The 25,778-nt window shown below is 38.9% G+C and overlaps 1 long non-coding RNA gene across 1 annotated transcript in view; it reads left to right on the top strand.

Moving 5' to 3' along the window:
• The window catches only part of LOC116913423, a 51,778-nt gene extending 26,271 nt beyond the window's left edge, over positions 1-25,507 (top strand). Inside the window, exon 2 of the long non-coding RNA XR_004389615.1 lies at positions 24,582-25,507. This is a non-coding gene — a long non-coding RNA (uncharacterized LOC116913423). The remainder of the gene's footprint in view (positions 1-24,581) is intronic.
• Positions 25,508-25,778: the final 271 nt, after the last annotated feature.

Raw genomic sequence — 25,778 nt, 5'->3', positions numbered from 1 at the left:
ATAGATATATGTACAAATGTTCTAGAAAACTGTGTCTAATGTGGAAGTTAGTACCCAAAATCTGTCCATATATCTGTTTAAAGGGAATTGTTCTGTCACTTCAAAATGATCAGATATTACATGTCAAGAATCCAAAGGATTCAGTTGAGTCATCTGAACTCTGCATGATTAATATCTTTCAGCGAATGAAGGAAGCAGTGCTGTACAAAATTTTGGTGGGATATAAGCAATGATTGTGACAAGATCTTTTATTATTCTCAAATGCTATTTCAGTAGTTTCTGTACATTCAGATAGAAGTTATATTCACAAGCACAAGTATAAAGCTTATTTCCTGTTGTAACAGTACTGTGGCTTTTCTTTAAAATCCAAATATGACATTGATTTTCAGTGTTCATATGCTGCCATCACACTATGCCAAATATGTCTTGGTATGCTAAGACATAATAGTGAAATAAAATCATATTAAGCTAAGTATGAAGAATGACCACATCGTACTTTGCATAGCAAAAGAGCTATGAAAAGATAAAGAAAGAAGTAAACAAAGTCATATCTAATTGTAACAAAAGTCTTAAGGAACTCTACTTCCCCTCATAAATGACATTTGGAGAATCAGATTCTAATCAGATTCTAAGAATTATACCTATCCTCACTAGTATTGACACCACCTTCTTAGACAAGATGGCCGCTAGAAGAGGCCCTGCCTCTTAAATCTGATATATCCCCTTAATCAGCAAAAGCATGAATTGACTTGGAGGTTTTATAAATCTTCAGTTCGACGTTGTTTGCCTTAACGTTAGTGTCACCTTTACCTCTGTTACAACTTAAGGTGCCAAGTGATTTGAAAAGGGAGGGAGCACCCTCATAGAGGCAGGGGGAAGGGGGGTGGGATAGGGGGCTGATGGACAGAAAACCTGGAAGGGGATAACAGTTGAAATGTAAGTTTGTAAAAAATCCAATATAAAAAATAAATATAATATCAAAAAAAGAAAAAGAAAGAAACTTAACTTCATTTGTATGGATTCCTAACAGGGGAGGGTTTCAGTGGGGTGACTAACTGATCCTTCGTATTACAATAGCCACAACTGTAATGTTACAAGTCAGACCATTTCTTACTTGGGTTTTGCTTTATTTTAGCTGTAACCCTAAAAGGCAGGTAGTCTGACTTCTTTATGTGCAGTCAACGTTGTAATTGGAATCCATTTTCTGCATTGGGAAGGTCGGGGTGCTTTTCATTTCAGATACCTCTAGATGTCACAGGTAACGTTGGCACCACATTACATACAAAGACATGTCCCAAGACGGTATTTTAGTGAAGTGCACACTTTGAGGTACGCGTTTGATATTGACTGTGGGATTTGTTTCCTTCTTCCTTTAATTGAATCTCATAGCTATAATGATTTTCTGTGCTCCTACCCAGCTCTGCTCACACACCTCACGGAGCCAGGAATAGAATATTAACATGCCAGATCGTGTCAGCTTGTGTCGCAGCTCTGGCGTTCCATAAACAATCGAATACTGGTGAGGCTGTTATGAGAGACCTTTATTATATGCATAATGTAGGCCATCTGCTTTAACTGCTTTAACGTGACAATAAAGTCGTTTTTACCTAATATTTAGATCACTCCTCAAAGCTTTATCTGTACACGCTACGTGAACTTCACTTCACCTAAGCAAACAAGTTTTAAAAAAACAAAAGAGTATAGTGGGTTTTTTTTTCAAGCACATATACTGTAAGTTGTTATTCAAAAGCCTAAGAAAATATGCATCTAATTTCTTTTAAAGTACATTCCCCAGTTTTTGTCTAATGGTGTATTGATTGAAGTTATACACGTGTGATCGTATTTACCCCTTTAGGTATTGCAATGGAGGTATTTTGAACTCCTGTTCCCCCTGGTTCCCCCTCGCCCACATTCTATTGTGCAGCCTCCTCCAACTCCACATTCACAGATGATATTTTCTTCCTCTGGTTTGCATATGTGGAACTGAATTTCCTCACCTCTTTCTGTGTTGAAACAGATCCTTCCTTAGAGCACTGTCAGTTTCTTATTTCAAAGTAAGCATTTGAAACAGAAAATTTTCAGTTTTGTGAAGGAAGCACAAATGCTCCCTAAAACCAGGGTGTTTTGTTCCAGGAATACAACTGCCAGCAAATCCATGTGCTGTGAATTTTCTGCAAGTGTCTTATAAGAAGGTGTCGTGATCTAATATGTTGATTTCATGATCGTTGCTTTTTAAAGTGCTACAGTTTATTTAGCATGAGTCTTGCGCCATGTGTGTACCCATTATGTGCCAAGGGACAGCTATCGGAGGCTGTCTTCCCATCGATCTTTGCTGAACTTTGAAGTGCTATCAGTGTTCTTAACCACTGAGCCATCTAAGTGCTTATAGACATAAGAAGTTGAATGTGTTTGTTTTAACAAATCTTTAATGGCAGCAATAATTCTCAGTTCTGGTTTTCCATGTATATTTTCTGACATCTGAGTAGCTTTTGAATGGAGCCCATGCTTTGTTCCCAGAAATGAGTTCCCTCCCCCAACACACCTAGGTTAGGACTGTAAGTCAGGAGGCTCCCATAGAATACTGTCTCTGTCAGTTGTCAGTGTTAACTGAGTGAACTTCTCTTATCAGCTCTCTGCCCGCCTTGGTCTCTGATAGTCTAATTATAAGCATATTTTACTTGTGGAACATATTACAGCATATTTCTCACCTTTATACTTTCATGTAGCTTTCACACCTAAGAAAAGGTCTTAGTGTGATGAAACTTTTGTAGATGAAGTGACTGGATTTCAGTGAAGAACTTCCAGACGTCTGAGGTGTGACTCCAGCTCCTTTCTGCTGTAATCTGTTGTCTTTCAACATTAGTTGTAGAATTTTTTTTTTGTTATACTAAATTAAAAGAGGAAGAGGTGACTGCTTATTCATGCGCCATGCTTATTTCCAGACGTAAAGATGTAGCTGAGCTCACGTGAGACACGCAACCCTGGGCTCCACCCTCACCACAGCATGAAATACAGAAAAGTAAATAAAAAGATAAGTCCTACCTTCCAACCTCACTAGTAAATATCTGCTACTATGAACATTTACATGATAGCCCAAAGAATAGAAAACAGAAATATATTTAATCACAATGTTGAAGGCTTTAAAATTAAACAAATGAGGTCAACACGCAAACCCATGTGTAAGAAAGCCATAATATGTGTATACAAAAAAAAAAAAAAACCTGTAAGCTACTCAGTGACAAGAGGAACTCACCCACATCTAGGTTAACAAATATCAGGAATCATATTGAGAAGATGTGTAGAAACATGCAGAAAGAGAATGTGCATGGTTGTTATGGAGCACGCCTAACCCAGAACTTAACAAGAGGTAGGAAGAGATGGTTTCACTAGGGAACAAACCCATAGGCAACAATGAATTGTGAATATGATGGGCCAGGAGTATCTTATTCCCATAGATAAGGCACGGCAATAAGTAATTTTCAATACTGGATCAGACAAGGCGATCTTATCATTTTCAACCTAGACATGATTTGTATGCTTGCTGACTGAAGACGATCTGGCCTTCCATTTGTGCCTGGTGTTGGTTTTCATAATGTCTCCCAAATCCAAAGCAAACTGTACACATGCGTAGAAGGCAGGGGATGGAGGTGTCCTTATTAAAGAGATAATAAAACGTCCAGAGTCATATTAGAATGTGAGCCTGGACTGAGACCATCATCAGTGAACAACATCCATGCTGCATGAACCATGCAGATATTAGTCTCAAAAACAACTATAACAATATTTGCTTGTATTTGGGAAAGTTATTGCACTGAAGAAAGATGTTCTTTATAAATAGAAATAGTTGAATAAATAAAGAATAAATGTCTTTGGTATACATCTGAATAGGGTATGCAAACTAAGATAATTCATTTCCACTTAATAAATGTGATAAGCATCTATGGTCTCTCGTGACCAACATTCTTAGAGACAGCTTGACAACCTTTAGACTGTAAGGATTAACCACTTAATATTCTTCCCTCACTGAGCTAGAAACAACTTTGCATGAAGTTAGTTCTCATCTTTATTTCAGAGGAAACTTTTTTTGAATCAGTGTCCCCTTTTTACTTGCAGCAGCTTTGGAACGAATACTTGAAAAGTGATGACGGAATGTATTTAGTCCATTCTTCACCTGGTATCTGAAAATACACATTGTGATTTTCAACATGTATGTATATAATATACACACACAAAGTACATTGTGATTTCAACCTGTATATTTAATATATTTAATATGCATGTACAAAATAAGCATTATGATTTTAACATTTATATATACATGCAAAATGCATTATGATTTTTAACATGTATATGTGTATGTATATATATATATATGCACTCACACAAAATTGTGTGTGTGTGTGTGTGTGTGTGTGTGTGTGTGTGTGTATGTGTTATAAATCAGGACAGCTAGGCAAACTACTCCGTCAGTAAAGTGCTTGGCCTACAAAAATGAGGACCTGAGATCAGTCCTTAGAACCCATGGAAAAAAGCAGACATCCTTACAACCAGTGGCACATGTAGTTTTAATGACATGGAGATACAGATACGTGAATGCAGGTGTCCACTGGCCAACCACGCTAGTCTACTCAACGAACCTCGGTGTCCCTGAGTAAGGGAAAGCTGTGAGAGGCCCTATATCTTCTTTGCTTTTCATTGGTGCCATGATAATCTGACCAAAGGAGTTTACTTCGGCTTGCACTTCTGAGTATATGTACTTCACCACAGAGGGGAAGGTACGGCCGTAAGAATGGGGGACATCGTAGCAGAGAAAGAAACTGCCCTCTTTCATTGCCTCAGAGAGCAGAGAGTGAACAGGAAGTAGAGCCAGGTTATAAAGCCTCAAAGCCTCAGTGGACCCGGTCCTTCAGCAAGGGTTCATCTCCTGGAGTTTCCACAATCTTCCTTCCCCTAATAGCCCCATCAACTAGGACCAAATACTCAATCAAGCACACCTGTGAGGGCATGTGAAGCCACAGCACTGTCTCCTGAGTAACAGCTAAAGAAGATGATCCCCGCGCTTCAGCACACGTGGGCACACTCACCTGTACACACAGGGGGCGGGGGGGGGGAGAACGGGGAGAGAGAGGGGGAGAGGGAGAGAGAGGGGGAGGGGCTCAAAATATAGCAATCCCAATCCTTCCCTTTAAAGCTCTCTAGTTATATTTTCTTTGAATGCATTGAGCTTTCCAAGTATGTGGCAAGGATACAGTGCGATGCAGAATCCCACAGACTAGTCATCCCGTCTTCATACATATTTATGCATTCTTTACGGAAACAGCTGGATGATTTGCATCATGTATTATTAATTAGTGAAGATCCTAGTAAAAGAATCTAAGATTCCAGAAAAAAAAAAAAAGAAAATGAAACGTTGCTCAGTATCTGAGCTGAAAATGCTCATATCAGGGATGATTCTCAAAAATAATTAGCATCTACCACAGGCCAACTGGTCACTCAGAAAAGGCACTGAAATGAGCTGTGCCTGTACCCAAAAGATGAATTCCTGCGCAGAGATTTAGACAGAGCGTCAGGAACTGCCTATTGGAAACAACGCCATCAAGATGACAGATTGATCAGACACATTTAATTTTATCCCCTCCCACAACCTACTAAAAAAATACACTATAGATCCTTTACCTCCAAAAACCTAAATTTACGGAATGCGGAGGAAACAGAAGAGGAGATATCAGTAACAACAAATGGAACCTAGAAAGCAGATGGGACTCAGGACATACACAGAATGCACGAGGATAAGTCCTTTGAATCTCCGAGAGACTCAGAATCCCAATCCAATTTGCTTCATAGAATCCTTCAAAGACAGACGTGTGACCAGGCAGGGTCACCTCTAGTAATGCAGGCGAATCACCAAAGGCATGATTGAAAGCTTTAGCAGGCATTTATTGCTGCCTCTACTACAGGCTGGGCACCCGTTTCTCCTGTGTAGCATGTGTAAAGGAAGTGACATACAGGAAGTGACCTCTGGACTGTGACATAATCACAGGTAGAGAGGCGCGTTATTATGAAGACGAATAAGCATGACTGCATCTGTGTATGTACCGAGTACGTGCTGCTGACCCGCCTCTCCTATTTCGTTTGCAGAATTCCTGAAACCTGGGAAAACTCTCAGGCAAAATGTCTGAATGGTCACCTCTGAAATTCTGCCCTGTTTAAGAGGAGGTAAACGCATGCTATGGCGTGAGACAGGTTTTGCTTCTGATTGGCCATGATTCCCAGTCTCCTCCTTTGGCCTCAGACTATTGGTAGGACTCTTATCTGTTGTGATGTAACTACCTTCTGACTTGGTATTGAGGCTTGCTTCCTCTTCTGTTTCCTCTTATTTCCCCTCGCTCACACATGCCCATGATCTAAGAAAACCTTCAATGAAGAGAAAAACTAGGAGAAAGCAGGAGATTTTGGTCACGTTTGTCTAGTAACCTCAGGGCACCATTCACACAGTGCCAATCAGATTTTCAGCCTCTGTCTTTGTAGCAGGTAATCAAGTTCTCTTTCATCTCTGAATGACCTGCACTGAACAGAGACTCTTCAGAGAGAAGAAAGTAAAGTTGTAGTAGTAGCACATTTACGTGACCTGAACACATTGGAAAGACAAAAACTGAAACAAATGATCGATTTCCAGAAGATAACGTAATGCTTGCGTTATGGAAATGTCAGTAAAAATACCGAAGAATTGGGTTAGGAAATAAACCAGAAAATAAAAAGTAAAATCTCGAAGAACTCTGAGAGCACTTTTAGGATGTCCATCGTTCAAATAAGGCAAATGCTAGATACAACTAAGCAGACTGAGGAGTATTTCCTCAATTGAAAACGCTTAGAAACCAAGATGGAGGACCAGCCACTGAGTCTCCAGGAAGACTGTGCAGTAGTCCCCCCACCTCAAAGGCTGTCACCGTAAATCTTTAGAATCCAGACGGCGATCCATGGCCTGTGCTAAAATTTGCTTGTCTTTTCGTTTGTTTTGGTTTTCCATTATCTAGGTTCTTTTTATGTTCTCAGATGCAATTTTCTTTGGAAAACGTTCTTTAGTTTTTATTTTTAATTTATTGCTCTGTGACCCCCAAATTCGGTATTCTTTTCGGAAATCAGTTGCTACTTATTGATACTTACTTGAACTTTAATGTGTAACCCTTTTGGTAAATGCTTTAGGTGTGATTTAGTTTGGAATACCGTATATTCACACACAATCAACACACACACACACACACACACACACACACACGGGGACACAAACAAACACACAGATAGACAGACACACAGATAGACAGACAATACACAGGAAAAACAAATACACGTTCAGAGGCACACACAAGTATCCATATTAACACAGACACACACAAAAAGACACATTCAAACTCACACAGAAACACACACACACATTGGGTTAATCATGAAAAATCACTGTGGTAGTTTAAATTTTCAAGTACTCTCTATAGGCTCAGGTGTTTAAATGTGTAGTGGTATTGTCCGGTGAGGTTATGAAGCCTTTAGGTGGTGTAGCCTTGCCAGGAGAAATGCAACACTAGGCTTTGAGTACTTATAGCCTCACTCCACTTCCGGTTTACTCTGTGCTTTCCGCGTTTGGTTAGAGATGTGATCCTTTGGATCCAGGCACCCGACACAATGCCTTTCTCAATATTATGGACTCCTTTACTGAAATCGCATAGCAAGCTAAACTCCTTCTTTTTAGTCAAGGCATTTTATCTCAACAATAAGAACTGAAAATTTAGTATTCTAGAGACGTGTGCGCTTTAACACTAGGTTCCCAGCTAAGCATGCTGCCGCCTTGGAAGAATATAGAACCTTAAGTTATGCTTCGTGGAAAGAAGTAGACCCCTGGCATGGGCCCGGAGGTTTTACAGGCTAGATCTATTTCCTGTCTGTTATCTGCTTCCTGGTCCACCACAATGTAAACATTGTGCTGTCCTCATAGCCATGAGCTATTTCTACCATTCTACTTCCCCTACCATCAACTACTGCACCCTCTAAGTAAGGAAACAGAAACGCTCCCTGCTTCAAATGGCTTCTCAGCACTTGGTCACAGCAATGAGAAAAGTAACCCATCAGATATACGCTAGATAGAAACTGACAATTCTGTCTACAGGTTTACTAGCTGTGAGTCACCTAAGTGTGTTTATTTACTTAGGAAATTAAAAAGACCTATGGCTGTTTATTTTAGAATAGGTGCATTAAGGACCATTCATTTACAAATATCAGGAGATTAAATTTTTAAAAAATCCAAGTTAGTTGACTATTGACGGGGTCTAGTATTTCATCTAACAATTGTCATCAACTTATAAGCATCGTTTTCGAAGGTAATCGATTTGCCCAAGTTGTCATTCTACACTTAATACAACATGAGGGCTGTCTCCTCTCTGGGCAGGTGTGCTGAGTATCTCTGTCAACTAAAAACACCCGTGAATCTCCTGAGAGGAGAGACTTAATGAATGATTTTTCAGTCTCAGAATTACCTGTTAGCATGTCTGAGGGGGACACGTCTTGTTGTGCTTTAATTGTTGTACAGAGCTCCAGCCAGCTGGGGACAGCACCATTTCCTAGGCAAGGTATCCTGGAGAGTACAAATGTGGAGCGGTTGGTGAACACAGCTAAATAATCATGTATTTATTTTCCTATGTTTCTGGTTTGCAAATAATACGTTTATCCTTTGAAATTTATATACTTCATTCAAAATATTGATTGTATCCATCTGCTACTTCGGTCTTTGTGAGGGTTTTATTGCTGTAATAAGACAACATGACCAAGGCAACGATTATAAGAGAAAACATTTAATTAGGGCTGCCTTACAGTGTCAAAGTTTCAGTCCATTATTATCATACTAGGAAGCATAGCTGCTTTCCAGTAGAGACGGTGCTGGAAGAGCTGAGAGTTCTATATCTTGATCTGAAGGCAGCTAGAAAGAGACCTTCTTCTGCAGGTAACCAAGAGACTGGAATTCTACATGGGGCAGGAATAAAGCAGACTGAGCAAGCAATGGAGAGCCAACCAGTAAGCAGTAACCCTCTGTCTTAGTCAGGGTTCTCTAGAGTCACAGAACTTATGGGTACTCTCTGTATAGGAAGAGAATTGGTTGAAGACTTACAGTCTATAGTTCAACTCCCCAACAATGATCAGCAGCAGCTGTGAATGGAAGTCCAAGGATCTAGCAGTGGCTCCATCCCTCAAGGCAGGCAGGCAGGTGAAAAAGACTCTTCCTTCTTCCAATGTCCTTATGTAAATCTCTAGCAGAAGGTGTGTCCCAGATTAAAGGTGTGCACCACCACACCTGGGTCTGGCACTTGTTTTGTCCCCAGTGACCTTGAACTCAGTGATCTCCTGGCCTTAATCTCCTGGGATTCATAGCCACTTTGCCTCAAGATCTCCTTACCAAGATCTAGGTTAGAAACTTGTATCTCCCAGCCTCAAGATCAGGATCACAGGTGAACCTTCCAATTCTGGATTATCATTCATTTTAGATATAGTCAAGTTGACAATCAGGGATAGACACTATACTTTTCAGAGCCTTTGCATTAGGTCCTGCCTCCAGGTTCCTGCCCTGCTTGCGTTCATGTCCTGACTTCTTTCAGGTATGGAAATATATGGTGGAAAAGTATAAGTCAATCAATCTTTTCTTCCCCAAGTTGATTATTTGATGTGGTGTTTCATAATAGTAATAATAAGTAGCCTTAATGTAGACTATCAGTATCTAAAAGTAGGGAGTAGATCTTACCATCTATTTGGTAATAAATTGACAACAATAATAATACCGTAGGTTGTTTGAGGTCCCTCTGAAGTCTCCTTGAATGGCAACTGTTAGGAAGATATACTACACCTGGCAATGGATTCTTATATAATAAATCTTGTCTTCTGGAAGCAGAATTATCCATCCATGTAGAGTACCTTTGTTCAAATTGCTTTTAAATAGATTTTCAAATTAGCTGACAAACTAGTGGATTTCCACGAGACTTCTGCGTGTATCTTTGATGTTCACTTAACCATTCCATTGCAACATCTCACCTTCCTCATCCCATGGTCTCCTCTTAAACATTTAACCTTGAATAATTGGGACCTCTTTCCTTAATCTGCTGATGGATTATAGAAAGGTATCATCTTACTAGGATCTCTTTTAGTTTCATGGTAAACAACAGCCCCCTTTTTGCTAGAATTATGGAAATATCTCCACTTTGAAAAGCCGAGTTAATGTTTTCCAAAAAGTCAGCAGGGGTTCTAATGACAAACCAAAATTTATTCATATATTGTATAATACTATAATAGCTCTGAGAGATGTGGAGAATTAAATATAAAATTTATCATTGCATAAAATAAATTACTGTTGATGTTTCCATATTGAACAATAAGTAAAATTATGTTTCTTGATGGAACTTGGAAATGATGGTGTTTATATTTTGTATTAATTCCTTTTTGCTGCTCTGATAAAACACCAAAAATGACTTATGGAAGAGGAACTTCGGCTTAGGGTTCTACATGTAAAGTGTATAATGGCCCAGAAGGCTTGGCTGCAGACAGCCTGGCTAGAAGGCAAGATGCCACGTCTTCAAACGCAAACGAACAAGAGGCAATGGACTGAATGTGGGATGAGGATATACTCCTTCAAAGTCCAGCCTCAGAGATAACTCTTCACTGACCAAGGTTCTACCTCCTAAAGGTTCCCTGGACTCCCTAAAGATCAACACCCACTGAGGATCAAGAGTTCAAACACGTGAGGTCTGGGGACATGTATCATTCAATCCAGCAGAGGACATTTCTGTTCCTGGTTCATTTCATTCTGCAGTAATCACTCATCCAGCTCTTTAAGTTTGCCTCACTGCTGATTAAGGATCTTATCATAAACAGCAAACATACATCTGGTCTGCAAAGTCTTAACTAAAGTAATTACAATGATGCTTCATTTAGAAATAGCTTTCTTGTGGAATTCTGGAATGAATTTTCAAGTATGATCTTGCAAAAGTCATTTTGTATGGCTGGTAATTAATAAAACAATAAAACATATTCCAGTATATTTATTAGCTATGTTACCACCATCACTTATATACTGGACTTAGTTGTGAAAATTTATATGTTATCTAGAACTATTCTTATTAATTATGGTGAAACTTTTTAAAAAGTACAGACTAATAAAATATTAACAGTTATGTTAATAAAATTATAAAAATATATTTGTGCTGCCTCATTTACATTGGTAACAATATTGACTTAAACAGTATTACAAATTAAAATACTATTAAATACTAAAAATTCACTATTTAAGCACAGTATAGTGGCTTTTTGTGTTATCAGACATAAACTTTTTAATGCAACCAGGAAAAAACCTGATTGCTATTATAAGAAGAAAACATTAATTTTACAAAGTAATCATAGAAGTAAAATACATAGATAAATTTATTCTATACTCCAGAGCAGAATGCAGCTACTGATTACTCTAAAAATGTAAACTAAATTGATGGTATAAGAATGTTTTAGGAAAAGGGGTCAGTGTTTTTACCTCTTCTCACTTCATTTTCAATTAATTACTAAAGAACATACTTAATGCAAGACATAACCTGAGAGAATTTGAAGAAAAATATATTGTGGACTGTCTTTGTCAATTCTCTATTGGTAGGAAGAGACACCATGATCAGGGAAGCTAATAGAAGAAAGTGTTTCATGGAGGACTTGTTTACAGAGTCAGAAGCTGAGTCCATGACTGTCATGGCAGAAAGGATGACAGCAGTCAAGCAGAAATGCTGCTGGCACAGCAGCTAAGAGCTGAGATCCACAAATTGAAGGCAAAGAGAGTAAAGACCCAGTCTGGTATAGACTTTTGAAACCCCAAACCTCATCCCTATATTGACACACCTCCTCTACAAAAGCCACACCGCAGGATCCTTCCCAAACAGTTCCACACACCGCATGATCCTTCCCAAATAGGTCCATCAACTTGGTACCAAGGTTTCAAATATATGAAAGTGTAGAGGTCATTCTCATTCAGACTATCACAGTGACCGTACAAGCAACTATGTTTGAATGTCTGTTGACAGATAACAATTAGTAAATTAGAGATCTAATACCAGTTGTAGGTAGAGTGATTGAAAATGAGTATTAAAGTATCTAACGTTTGGGCTTGTGAGGAAGCATGGTAGATAGGAGCACTGGCTATGCATGTTCAAAGGCCTAAGTTCAGATGTACAGCACCGACATGAAAAAAAATGGTGCAAGGTTTGTGTGAAGCATTACCTCACGGTATATTACCCGTTATGGGGGGAAGGGTGTGGAGGGGCAGACAGGAGGATCACTAGGTACCAGAGGTCAGCAGGCCTATCTGAAAAACAGCCAGTTTCAGGTTCAATGAGAGACTTGTTTCAAGGGAATATGCAAAGAGTGATGCAAGACATTGTCTACTATCTTCATTTAGTCTCTACATGTATGAGAAACATGTGTGAGCCCCCACACTCCTACATAAAACACAAATATTCTAATGTATCTGTATTGTAGAATAAGAAGTAAAAAAAATTAATAAACTTCTGTTTCCAGCCATGTATTTTAATGAATATTAAAAATTCGAAGCAAAGCACTTAAAGAATTAATATAGACTGCATCCATTATACATATATTTTAAAATGGAGGATTAATGAAACATAAAGGAAATAGAGCCTATTGGAAATCAAGACAGAGTAAGCAAAATAGCCTGTTAAACTGAAAACACAACCAAATATCTTATCAGATACTAAAATAATTCAGTGATCTCAAAGTGATATTAAATATATATCAAAATAATATATATGTCACACACTAAAATATGATATAGAGAAAATTAGAGGCCAGGAAATATATACTTTTAGCAGAAGCATTTCCAAAAGATGGCATGTGTCATTACAATAATAAAACGCAATATGGACTACAGTGCTGAAAAAGACAATAGTGATCATTACAGGTGAGAAAATATTCATTGTAGAGGTGACAATTCTGAGTCTAGGGATTGTTCCCTGCTCTTAAAAGGAGCACATACATAGTCATTGTGTGATTTAAACAAAACCTATACCATAACTGATTCCTTAAAGTGATGAAAATTAGTAAAGTCATATTTAGATTGTTAGCCCGGATCCCTGTGGGGATTCAGAAGGAAGAGGGTACCACTGCCTTCTGGCCATGGCTGCAGTCATCCTCTTGACATTTTCCACTCCACCTTGTTCACTCCTTATCAAGGTGGAAGACAAGATACCCTGCTTAGTAAGTAGCTTTTCTAAGAAGAGCTCAACACACCCACGCAACTTTGTTATGTTTCATTCACTTTTGTGTTTTCCTGCTCTAGTTTAATTTATTTTGTTGTAATAAAACACCCTCACAAAAGGTGATTCAGAAGAGAAAATACTTATTTTAATTTGCAACTCCAGAAAGTTATAAATTAAATCATAGTTCCTCCATAATCCATGATTATGAGGAAGTCATGGTGGCAGGAAACTGACACAGCTATCACCTCACAACCACAAGAAAAGATACATGAAAAAGATGGGTGGAAACCCATGGTCTTCGAACCCAAGGGGGAAAAAAATCAATTGGAAGGATTAGGAGGACATAGTAAATGTAAACATTCAAGGCTAAATGTTTAAGTGGGTACAGTAGAGACCACTTATTAGAGGACCAAAAACAGCCTAGGGAGATGGATCTAATAAGCACACTTTGTGCAGCAGCATAAGGACATTTGTTTATGCAGGTAAAGAGCTAGATATGGCCACAATAACCTGCTTCCCAAATCTTCAAAAGTGATGCAGACACAGGAGGATCCCTGAGATTTTCTAGCCGATAGCCGAGCTAAAATTTATTGATTTTCACATTTAAGAGAGATATGGTCTCAAGGAAGTAAGACAAAAACAAGTAGAAGACATTCCCTTGTCTTAGCACAAGTTAGACATTATGCACATTATACATAGATACATTTACCCACATGCACACTACACCTAGGTGTGCACACACGCACACATGTGCACACACACACACACACACACACACACACACACACACACACACACCTACAGAATAGACGGTGATAGTTTTCTTCCATAGACCATGGAAGAGAGTTCCACAAACTCCAACCACATTTGTGATGCTCTTATCCCCGGAATCTATAGAAAAACCCATGGCAAACTGAAAGGTGACTCAATATTGTACAGGATACACCTAGCGTATAAACAATTCTCTTGTCAGGTCACTAAGAAAGGGGTTCTAGTCAAGTTACTTTAATAGAAAGAGGATCTGATTGGAAATCCATAGCAACTTTATTCTGAAAAATTGTGTCAATTTTTTCCCATAACGGATTTTTTAATAGTATATCATGACTTCTTAGCTCATATCTAATTCTCATTTTTATTTTACATTTGAAGTTGAGTCAATATAATCTTGGCCTTTATAGTGAAAGGAACAGGCTTGAGGAAACATCTTTGTAGTTTTAATTTTTTTTGCCTCAGGTTATATTTCTCAATTTATAAATTCACAAAATTGTTACTATGTCAATACAAAAAATGGTGAGGGGATTCCTACTCTCATAGTAACATAGTGATACTTGATTGAGCTAAGAGAGCCTTAAAGATACTGCTAGTGTATATATAAAATCCACTAAAATCCACTTACCTGGACAAATAGTTATTTATAAATAGTTTTTAATAAAGAACTATATCTCATATTTTAACATATGTCATAGGATATCATTTAGGCACATAATTGCTAATAATTTCCACTAACATATACATTTTCTGAACAATTTTATAAAGACCAGCTTTATAAAAGTGGAATTAAAGTGAGGGATAAAACCCTTTTATTGAGCCCTCCATAACCTCAGTAATGGTGTCAGGCTTGGGACCTTCCCTTGAGCTGGATCCCACTTTGGGCTCGTCACTGGACCTCCTTCTCCTCAGGCTCTTCTCCATTTTTTCCCTGTATTTTTTTCAGACAGGAAGAAATATAGGTCAGTATTTTGACTGTGGAATAGCAACTCCATCCCTCACCTGATGCCCTGTCTTTCTGCTGGAGGTGGCCTCTTCCCACTATAGGACATTTCATCTAGAATCCACCCACTTTGAGTCCTGAGGATCTCTCACTTCCCAGGTCTCTGGTACATTCTGGAGGGTCCCCCTAACTTCCTACCTCATGAGGTCACCTGTTTTCATTCTTTCTGCTGGTTCTCAGGACTTCATTCCTTTTCCCCCACTCAATACCAGATCATGTTCCCTTCCTCCCTACCCCACTCCGCTCCCAGGTCCCTCTCTTCCTTTGCCTTATGGTTGCTTTCTTCTCCCTCCCAAGTAGGAATGAGGCGTCCTCACTTGGGCCCTTCACCTTGTTGAACTTTTCGAGTTCTGTGAACTGTACCTTTGGTATTCTGTCCTTTTTTTTTTTTTTTTTTTTTGGCTAATATCCACTTATTAGTGACCTCATACCATATGCTGTGCATGTCTTTTTGGGTCTGATTTACCTCACTCAGGATGATATTTTCTAGTTCCATTCAATTGTCTGCAAAACTCAGGATGTCCTCCTCCTTAAGAGCTGAGCAGTATTTCATTGTGTAAATGAACCACTTCTGTCATGGGACATCTGGGTTGTTCCCAGCTTCTGGCTATCACAAATAAGGCCACTATGAACATAGTGGAACATGTGAACCTATGATATGGTAGGGCATCTTTTGGTTATATTCCCAAGAGTGGTATTGCTGGGTCTTTAGGTAGACCTATTTCCAATTTTCTGAGGAACCTCCAAATTGATTTCCAGAGTGATTGTACCAGTTTGAAATTCCACTGGCAATGGAGAAGTGTTTCTCTCTCTGCACATCCTCTCCAAAATGTGTTGTCACCTGAGGTTTTGATCTTAGCCATTCTGACAGGTATAAGGTGGAATGTCAGGGTCATACTGACTTGCATTTCTCTGATCACTAAGGACTTTGAACATTTCTTTAGGTGCTTCTCAGCTATTCAAGATTCCTCTGCTGTGAATTCTCAATTTGGTCCTATACCCCATTTTTGATTGGGTTGTTTGATTTTTGGTGGTTAGCTTCTTGAGTTCTTATATATTTTGGATATAAGCCCTGTATCTAATGTGGGGTTATTGAAGTTTTTTCTTAATCTGTATGTGGCTGATTTATCTTATATTACTATGTCCTTTGCCTTACAGAAGCTTTCCAGTTTCATGAGGTCCCATTTTTTAATTCTTAATCTTAGGTCATGAGTTATTGGAGTTCTGTTTATGAAATTTCTCTCTGTGCCAATGAGTTTAAAGCTCTTTTGCAATTTCCCTTCTAATAGATTGAGTGTATCTGGTTTTACATTGAGGTCCTTGACCCACTTGGACTTGAGCTCTGTGCTAGGTGACAAATATGGGTCTATTTTCAATTTCTACATACAAAGAGCCAACACCATTTATTGAAGATGCTTTCCTTTTTCCACTGTGTATTTTTGGCTTCTCTGTCAAAGTGAGAAGTGTATGTAAGTGTGTGGTTTTATTTCTGGGTCTTCGATTATATTCCATTGATCAGCCTGTCTATCTCTGTACCAATACCATGCAGCTTTTATCACTATTGCTCTGTAGGAGAGTTTGAGGTCAAGGATAGTGATTCTCCCAGCCATTCTTTTCCTTTTAAAAACTGTTTTCGCTATTCTGGTGTTTATGCCTTTCCAGATGAATTTGAGAATGTATTTTTCCATGTCGTTGAAGAATTGTGTTGGGATTTTGATGAGAATGCATTGACTCTATAGATCCTTACGGTATATGGGCCTGTTTAGATAGTTTAGCTGCTCTTGATTTAACTTTGGTGTGTGATGTCTGTCTAGAAAACCATCCATTTCATCTAGATTTTCCAACTTCATTGAGTATAGACTTTTGTAGTAGGATCTGATGATTTTTTTTTAATTTCCTCCATTTCTGTTATTATGTCTCCCTTTTCATTTCTGATTTTGTTAATTTAAGTACTGCCTCTGGGACCTTTAGTTAGTTTTGCTAGGGTTTTATCTATCTTGCTGATTCTCTCAAAAAGCCAGCTTTGGGTTTTGTTGAATCTTTGTATTGTTTTCTTTGTTTCTATTTGTTCAGTTGCAGTTCTGAGTTTGACTTTTTCCTGCCTTCTACTCCTCTTGCATGAGTGTGCTTCTTTTTGTTCTAGAGCTCCCAGGTGTACTGTTAAGTTGCTAGTGTAAGATCTGTCCAATTTCTTTACCAGTGCACTTAGTGCTATGAATTTTCCTCTTAGCACTGCTTTCATTGTGTCCCATATGTTTGGGTATGTCTTGACAAATTTTTCATTAAAATCCAGGAAGTCTTTAATTTCTTTTTTTACTTATTCCCTGGCCAGGTTATCATTGAGTAGAGAGTTGTTCAGTTTCCACGTGTATATGTGGGCTTTCTCTTCTTTTTGCTGTTATTGAAGACCAGCGTTAGTCCATGGTGATCTGATAGGATGCATAGGAATATTTCAATCTTCTTGTATCTATTAAGGCCTGTTTTGTGACAAATTTCACGGACACATTTGGAGAGAAGGTATCATGAGGTGTTGAGAAGAAGGCATATTCTTTTGTTTTAGGATGAAATATTCTATAGATGTCTGTTAAATCCATTTGGCTCATAACTTCTGTTAGTTTCACTGTGTCTCTGTTTAGTTTCTGTTTCCATGATCTGTCCATTGATGATAGTTGGGTGTTGAAGTCTCTCACTATTATTGTGTAAGATTCTATGTATGTTTTGAACTTTAGTAAAGTTTCTTCTATGAATGTGGATATCCTTGCATTTGGGGCATAGATGTTCAGAATTGAGACTTTCTCTCAGCAGATTTTCCCCTTGATGAATATGGAGTGTCCTTACTAAACTCACTTAATAACTTTTGGTTGAAAGAATATTTTATTGGATATTAGAATGTCAGCTCCAGCTTGTTTCTTGGGACCATTTGTTTAGAAGACCTTTTTCCATCCTTTTACTCCGAGACAATGTCTGTTTTTGTTATTGAGGTGTGGGTTTTATATGCAGCAAAATGCTGGATCCTGTTTGCAGAGCCAGTATGTTAGCTTATGTCATTTTGTAGGTGATTTGAGTCCATTAATATTGAGAGATATTAAACACAGATGACTCTTGGTTCCTGATATATTTGTTTTTGTAGGTGGCTTTATGTGCTGTGGTTCTCTCCTTTTTGGCCTTGTTGAGAGAAGCTTAACACCTTGTCTTTTCTTTGTGTAGCTATTTTCCTTGTGTTGAAATTTTCCTTCTAGGATCCTCTGTAGGGCTAGATTGGTAGATACTGTTTGAATTTTTTTTCTGGAATATTTTGTTTTCTCCATTAATGTTGATTGAGAGTTTTACTGGGTATAATAGCCTGGGCTGGCATTTGTGTTCTCTTAGGGTCTGCATGACCTCCAACCACGCCCTTCTGGATTTCATAGTCTTTGTTGAGAAGTCTGGTGAAATTCTGATAGGTCTACCTTTGTATGTTACTTTACTTTTGTCCTGTGCAGCTTTTAATATTCTTTCTTTGTTCTGCGTGTTTAGTGTTTTGATTATTATGTGATGAGAGGATTTTTTTCTAGTACCATTTGTTTGGCATTTTATAGGTTTCTTGTACCTTTATGGCCATCCCTTTCTTAGGTTGGGGAAATTTTCTTCTATGCTTTTGTTGAAAATGTTTTCATGTCCTTTGAGCTGGGAGTCTTTGTTCTCCTTTATTTAAATTATTGTTAGATTTCATCTTTTCATTGTGTCAGGAATTTCCTGGATGTTTTGGGTCAGAAGTTTTGGTTTTGAATTTTCTTTGACAGCTGTGTCAATCTCTTCTAAGGTGTCTTCTACACCTGAGATTCTCTCTTCTATCTCTTAAAATCTGTTAGTGATACATCTTTAATTCTTGACCTCTTTCCTAGGTTTTTAATTTCCAGATTTGCCTCCATTTGTGTCCTCTTTACTGTTTCTTCTTTGACTTTTAGGTGTTGGACCACTTTATACAATTTTTTCACCTGTTTAATTGTGTTTTCCTGTATTTCTTTAAGGAATTTATTTGTTTCCTCTTTAAGGGCTTCTACCTACCTGTATTTCCCTGTATTTCTTTCAGTGAGTTATTTATATCCTCCTTAATGGACTCTTTTATCTTCATGAGATAGGATTTTATGTCAGCTTCCTGATTTTTAGGTGTGTTGGTATATTCAGGGCTTGTGGGGGGGGGGGCTGGGATCTGATCATGCCAATGTATATTGGCTTCTGTTGCTTATGGTTTTGTGCTTGGTTATCCCTGGTGTTTGCTGGACTGTGTCTGGAGTCTGCCTCTTTTGTCACTAGATTGCTACAGGTCTCCTGGTAGACCTGTGGTCCTGGCTATAGAAGACCTCCTGTAGGGTGGTCCAATTGTAGGGTACTCAGAGAGGCAAAGAAGCTGCTGATTTGTTGCCCTGGGTGTAGTAGATTTCCTGGGAAGACTTCAGACTGTTAGGTCTTCAGAGGAGCAGTTGAACTGTTGTCCTTGTGAAGCTGTTCTCTAGTGGCATATAGACTGTGGTTTATGCTTCCCTGTTTGCAGCTGAACTCCAGAGAGGCTTTCAGTCTTCTGTATCAGTTGCCCTACATGCCAAAGAGCCCCGGGGAAGTCTTCAGCCTGTGGTGTCTGTGTTGCCCAGTTGCCGTGTGTACAGAGGTGCTCCTGGAATGCCTTCAAGCTGTGATGTCATGGGTGCAGTGGATCTAGTGCGATGTCCTGGGTGCAGAGGATCTCCTAGGATGTCTCTAGCTGTGGTTTCAAATGCACTATGTGCAGCAGATCTCCAAGGTGTCTCAGGATGTGTTGTACTCTTAGTGCAACAGTGTTTCTGATATACCTCAGGATATGGTGTCTTCTGGGAAGCAGACTAGCTAGCAGTCTGTCCCAGCAGAATGGACAGGATGGAAGGGGAGTGGTATTCGGACAGCAGGGGCTTTAGGGGATGGTGGGCCCCTGAGTCCACTGGGCTCCCAGTGGCAGCTTGGAACTTCAGGAGGGTTCTTACCATATGCTCTGAGTACAGCACATCCATTGGTATGCCTCAGGCTATAGCCTCTTCCGGGAGCAGACTAGCTAGCACTCTGTCCTGGCAGAAAAGACAGGGTGGAAGGGGCTGTGGTCATACTTTCAACATTAATCTTCCCGTCTTTTTAAGAATTTTGAAAAAGGTTCCTAATGTAAACATTTTGTTTTTGTCTTTTCTATTCACCCCACTGTAATATCATGATCATTGAATACTATGTACTGACACTCTAGTACCGTCTCTGAGACCTCATGTCTAGATTTTGGAATAAGTAAACAAATTGACAACTCAAGATGATGCAATTTACCTTTTTTAAAATAACATCGTTAGGCACAGTCTTCGTGACTTAGTAAAAGTTGGAGAAATTTCATAGTATATAAATAGATGAAAAAGGGGGTAAATACAGAAAAATCTCATTCCTCCTTACCTCAGTGAAAATGCCAATGTATTCATGATCTACCTGCCACATGTCCTCTACATTGAAATACTTCATGTTGTTTGACTAAGAGGAAATTAGCACATAATCAGCCATTCCAAACATCAGTGAGTAAGAGAACAAAACCGAATTTGATTTCAACATAAATGTTGATGCTAGTGTCTTATAAAGTGCAGAGTCTGTGTTATAGAAGATTTGAACACACCCCAGCTTCATAGTTTAAAATTTCAAGTCCACCTTCACTGCTGCTCGATCCTCTAATTCTTCAACACAAATTTGTATGCCTTGCATACTCTATGAGAATTACTTCATGAGAGCCAATGTATATGAACTTCCATAGCAAATATATTGCAGCTATCTCTAGGTAAGTTGACACACTGCACCATCTCCTTAACACTGACTTCCCTGAACACAGTTCATCATTTATATGTCCTTCATAGCACCACCTGTCACAAAAGCACTCAAATTTCAAGGTTCTATTCAACTTTCCAATAGCACAACCTTTGTTATTCCACTTAGATTAAAAACTACTAGCAGAAAAAATATATGGTTTTATCAGTTCATTGGCATATTGCTATTATGTACTAAAAAGGTTATTCAAATTTTACTTTGTTTTTATTTAATATATTAGTGTAATGTATTCTAGAACAGTTTTTTTTTTCTTTTATGTCTTTGGCTAGCTTTGGCATAATTTCCAAACTTAATTAAATTTTTTAAAGAAAAGGATAATAGTATTGCTTGCCTTTTTCAGCCAAATAAGTGACTTACAAACAGTAGGGCCAGGTTGTGACTGGATTGATTCATAACTGCAGCTGAACTTAGCATGTTCACATATTATTTTGAGGACATAAACCTTAAGATTACTAAATTAGTTAATGGCATACCTACCTCGGATATTAAAACACAGCTTTGGGTTTAAAGCAGTGCAGACCTTGTCTGACTTGAGGCATCGAGTCAAACACCATTCTGCTCACATGATAGTTGATGATGGAAGGGCATATGGGACGTCGCTACCAGACAGGCATGAGAAATGGTAAGGTTGAGTGAGCTCAAACCATGGGAATCTCAGAACTGAGGAGAGAAGGAGTGGAACCATTCCCCACCCACCTCTACCTGCCCCGGAACACGTAATTATGACACCCTAGTGAGAAGACCATGGACACTGGGTCAAGTAGCAACGATCCATGGAGTTCTGTGGGGCAAGTGAAACCATGCCACCAGACAGAACCTGGTAAAGTCAAAGCAAATAAAAATCTCTGGTAAATCTTATAATTGAGAATGGTAGGTGTTAGAATCAGCTCTGGGAACACATTCCCATGACACCCTATGAAGAGGACCATGACAACCAGTCATATTGCATAAAGACCTACATTTCTCCATGCTAATGATGTATCTAGAGAGTCCCCCAGTGTTTAGCCAATGAGCTTCCTTTCCCAGGCATTTTTTTTTCCTGTAAAAGGTATTTAATCTCTGATTCACCTGACTAAGACATATAGGCATTCTCATTCACCACAAATAATATAGTTTGGACAAACTCTTTCATCAAGAATTGCTATGGGGAAAGGACTTAGTCCTAAAGAACCTTGCCTAGATTTCCTGAACAAGGGATCTGTTCCAGCTCCTCCATACATTTGCACTCACTTAAAGGCAAACCAGATTCTACCTCAGTCCTCAGCTCAATGTGTGCCTGCAGACTCTGTTCTCAACTCCACTGGTCCCCAGCAACATCAGGGTACACAGGAGTTTGAGAACTCTGTCTGAGGATCTGTCCGAGATCTTGCTATTTCTTACATGGACTGGGACCCTTAACCTAGAAAGCATTCTGCCTTCCCTGAGTGGCATGTTGGCATTCCAGCACCCCAGTGGTGAGGCTGAATTGCAAACTGACTGAATTCTCCATGCTAATGAGATATCTTGATAGCATCCTAGAATTCATCCAATAAGCTTCCCTTCCTGGACATTCCTTCCCATAAAAGGTATTTAATCCCTGGTTCATCCCAATAAAATGTATACATTCACATCTGTCATCAAACAAAGCAGAATGAACACTCAAGGATCATCTCTTCATCAAGTGTGTGTGTGTGTGTGTGTCTGTGTGTGTGTGTGTGTGGTGGGAGTTCCTGTAAAAATTCCTGCCCAAATCACCCAGAGAGAAGGCATCTTCTAAACTACTAGAGTCCTCTCAGCTCCTTGTTAAGCTCTCGCTCAGCAAGAGGCTTAAAACCATGATGAAAATATTCACATTTGACTCCCTTCCCTATAAAAAAAATGAATTGCTAGTTTATTCATCTTGCCTAATGACACAGAAGGGCAAAACAAGTACCCAAACAATGCATAACAATGCTTGAACTCGGGCTGAAAAATCAATACATCAGATCTGATGAGCTTGCTTGGTCTTAATGCTCTCATCCCTGAATGCAGTAGGGCTTACCTTCTGAATTATATATGTGTATTGACCTAATTACATAAATATTGAATTTTCCTTATATGCGAACTTTTTCTCAGTCTCAGTGTAATTATGATGTCAATATTTGTGGCTGCACTAACATTGAGTTGAATCCTGTTCATTGTGATGGATAGCAGTATATCGTGAGATAACTCAGAGTCGCATGGCCTTAGAGCATTGGCGACACTGGATAATGAGGAATAAACCAGCAATTCCCTGGGTACCTCACACTAGCACCACCCGAAGAAAACAATTGGTTCATTGTAAATCATTATGGACTGTTCCCTACACAGCCTGTCAGAGTCCATAACACAGAGGAATAGCAATTTAAAAGTAAGTTGAGGAGCTGGAGAGATGGCTCAGGAGTTACAAGCACTGACTTTTCTTCCATGGGTCCTGAGTTCAATTCCCAGCAACCACATGATGGCTCACAACCATCTGTAATGAGATCTGATGGCCTTTTCTTGCATGCATGAATACAGCATACTCATATACATAAAAGTAAATGGATTAATTCATTTGCCTTTCTTTTTATATTTAAATCAAGTGCTTCATCTCCATCCTTCATTGACAATGTTCCTGTTGACAAGTTCTCTAATATAGTCACAGATATCTATATTGCTTTCTTCATGCCTCTGTGTGTACATAATGACTACACAATTTATAGCTTTGTGGATATTATTTTAATAGTGTCCTATGCACAGTTTCATATGTGAAATCTAAGCAGTCACACTCATAGAGTACAGAATGCTGTTTTCCAGGGTTTTCTAGAGCTTCTAGGCTTCTGGCTGCAGAAGAGATGGTTGTCAAACAGGACCATGTCTCAGAAAGGAAGTATAAAATTCAGGCAGAAGACAAGCGTTTCACACATAATACACACGATCAAGTATAGCTCATAATACCTGTACTATACATTTCAAAATTGTTAAGAAAGTAAATTTTAAAGCTTCAATTGTGTTTATTTCACATTGTATTATATCATAACACATCTTACTGAATACATGTATTTAATAATAAAATTTATTGAACAATAAAAATAAGTAAGCAAGCTTACTTTGTTCTGAAATGAGGTAATATCCAGAAGTTCACCTTTAAACAGACTTATTTAATTATTTCCTCTTACGTAGTTGAATTCTCATGAGAAAAACTTGTTGCCAGTCTATAGTTGCCACAATGGAAAAAAGCAGTAGTGGACTATCTCAGGATAATTTTTTTTTTCTTAACTTGAATATTTCTTATATACATTTCGAGTGTTATTCCCTTTCCCGGTTTCCGGGCAAACATCCCCCTCCCCCCTCCCCTTCCTTATGGGTGTTCCCCTCCCCACCCTCCCCCAATTGCCGCCCTCCCCAACATTTATTTCATTAAATTTATTTTCTCTTTACCAATCAATGACATCACAGAAATAGTCTCAACGCAATTTTGTTCAAAAAAAGATTGTGCTTTGCTCTTAGAGGGTGCCTCCTTTATAAAATATTATATCTACAATATGCTTAGGGCGGGACTGATTGTGAAGCACAGGGCTTGGAGTCTGAGTGAAAACAGAGAAGCCAATAACCTGCTTCTCAGGTTTAAGAACCATTCGAGGGTTCCATGCCCCGCATCACCCTGTGCTTTCTTATTGGTCCTCCAGGGATGCCAGACAGCATGAACTTCAGCGATGTCAAACAAGTTCATCGAGCAGACCGTGGAAGTACTCTGGATACAACCGGTGCGGGATGCGGGTCAGGAACTGCGTCTATGACGCTCCTGCTGATGGGGACGCTGATGTTTCTTCCCTGGCTTTGGTAATGGAGCTCTTCTTCAAGACATACCCTACTGCAGACTTGACTTATCCCCTATCTCTTTATGCCTGGAAAAGAAGAACTCTTAAAATACCGATGGAAATTACAGGAAAGTATGCGATAGTAACTTCTTAGAAGCCAACGGAATGTCCACAGCGTTCCTATCAATCAAGACTCTGATAGTCTGTTTCAAACTCTGTCTTCTTGGCGTCTAACTTAAAACTTCTTAAATTCTAACACTCAATCTAAACTATGAAAACTCAGAAGTGACTTTTAATAAGAAGGCTTCGGTGTATCTGTAATTCTGCTCTGCTCAATCAAACCCTTTCCTTTCAGTGTTGAGAATGTTGCCATTTGAGGGTGTGTTTGCCAAGCACGGAATACGATAAGTAGTATTTTTTAAAGTACTGGGAATAAAAATAACATTAAGTCAAAGCACACAAAGGCAAGTATTATGCATGCATTGTAGGTGATACATTTTTGCGAGTTAAATCAAGAAGTTGCTACAGGTCTGTGAGCTATACAGTAGATTAGCAGAGCGATTTCACATAAATTCACTGAAGGAGCTTGGTAATGTGTTCTCCCACGAAACCTCCTCTACTGAGCTTAGTGACTTAGGGATGCCCCTGTGATGTCCCTTTAACGTTTGAAATGCACTGTCGTATCATGGCTCTGTTCCTCTTTTGTCTTTTCCTAAAACATCTAGCTATGTCAGAAAAGCACACTTATCTACTCCAATAAAGTCGTTGATTATTTGATGAAAAATGTTAAAGAATATTTTGGTCATTTTATTCTCCTAACGAAAGTTTACTCCTACTTCATTGGCTTTTTCAAAATGTCATTCACTACCTTTTAAAGAAAGCGTCCTACAGAGCAAGCAGTTTGCTGTCTGTGGGTAAGGTCTGGTGCCTATCTTCCTGTGAGTAATAAGATAGAACAGGCAGTGTGCAGTGTTTTAGTTTTCCTCCTATGTTCTCAGCAGGAAGGTCCTAATCCACCATCCCTAACTTCTCCGTTACCTCAGCAGACACTGATAGGACATGTCT

Source organism: Rattus rattus, chromosome 12, assembly GCF_011064425.1.
Source record: "Rattus rattus isolate New Zealand chromosome 12, Rrattus_CSIRO_v1, whole genome shotgun sequence".
In the NCBI taxonomy this organism is placed as follows: domain Eukaryota; kingdom Metazoa; phylum Chordata; class Mammalia; order Rodentia; family Muridae; genus Rattus; species Rattus rattus.
This window is presented reverse-complemented; position numbering and strand designations above follow the sequence as displayed.